A 1,538-nucleotide genomic window follows, 5' to 3' on the forward strand; every position below is an offset into this window, starting at 1 on the left:
CTGAAGGGCGCTGGGAGGGTCTGGAAGCGGCGCCGGGGGAGCGGGGTGCCCGCGCTGCCCCCCTCTCCCCCACCCCGGCCCCGACACCGCTTTCCGCCCTTTGCCGGCAGAAATTTTGCGCCTTTTGCGTTATTTTCTTTAGCGAGCCGCGGGCGGGCGGCCGGCACGGACCGAAGGAGCGAGCTAGGGAAGCGCCGGCCGTGCCCACGGTGACGGCACGGGGCAGCGCCGGGGTTTGGGCAGCGCGGTGGGTTTTGTTGTTGTTGTGGTCGGGTCGCTTCGCGGCGGGAGCCGGGACACGCGTGGGGTGCTGCTCAGTGTCGGAGGCTTTTTTTTTTTTTTTTTGTTATTATTATTTTTTTTAGCGGGGTGGGGAGCCGCTGGCAAAGAGCAGCAAGCCGGAGCCGGGCTTGGGCAAGCCGCAGCCCGCCTGTGCCCCCCCCCCTCGCTGGGGGCTGCATTTTAGGGAGGAGCAGCTGCTCCTCACCCCTGTCCCCCACCACCACTCCTCTTCCCCGGGGCCGGGGCGCAGCCAGCGCTGTAAGAGCCAGCATCTGCTCCCCGGGGCTGGAAAGTTATTTCTTCCCCGGGTTGGGGTCCGTGCGCCCCCATCCCCCCCCCCAGGACTGGGGCTGCAGGGGGAGCCCCGGGCTGGGGCCGGGGAAGAAGGCGATAAACAAGCGAGGGGGTTGATAGCTGTCATCATCACCATCATCATGGCTTTCATTTGGCTGCCTAATGAGTCAGATCACAGGCAGCGAGAAAAATTGTCAATCGCCCAGGCTCTAATGAATTTTTTTGCAAATTGTAATCAAGCCAGGCCGTCTCAGCTCGCTGATTAATGAGACCCAGGAGGCCCGGCCAGCACCTCAGCTTTTTATTCCATCCCGTCCTCCCTGCACTAAATTAACAGCAACTTGTCTGAGCTTCAAATTAACTCCCAATGATTAATTCTGATGGGGGGGTCTGAAGAATAGCTCGTCCTAATAGGCACTGGCCTCTGATGCTGTTTGAAATTAATACACTTCCCCTTTGGCTGCCGGCTTTAATCCAAGGTTGGGTTTTGACATCACTATATTTGTTGTTACAATAAATTCCTCTTACATCTGCAGATCAAATAATTACGCTGCTTGGGGAGCAGAGCAGAAACACCAGGCTGCTTTGCTGCAGCCCAGAGCCAGAGGGGGAAGGAAGATCCCCGCTGCCCACATCAGGGAAAAAGACCCCAGTGATGGTTTTTCGTTTTCTTAAGCCTGTTCATCAGCACCGGGACGTGGGGTGCAGGCAGGCCGGAGAAGGGCTACCTCTCTCCGTTCTCTTAAATAAGACATCAGGGCTTTTAAAGCTGCTGTGCTGAGAGGTGCCCCCGACAGAGCCCCCCCGGCCTCACTGCAGGGAAGAGACCTGCCAAACTCAGCGCATGCAAGGCACCGCCACCGCGCTACGCATTGCTCGCCTGTCCGAAGCCTTCGGAAACACCAGCGAGCGTGTTTTTTTTTTTTTTTTTTTTTTTTTTTTTAGACGGCATGAGAGATACA

The sequence above is a fragment of the Rhea americana genome, unplaced genomic scaffold, assembly GCF_003343005.1.
Source record: "Rhea americana isolate MKP2758 unplaced genomic scaffold, rheAme1 scaffold_259, whole genome shotgun sequence".
Taxonomy (NCBI): Eukaryota; Metazoa; Chordata; class Aves; order Rheiformes; family Rheidae; genus Rhea; species Rhea americana.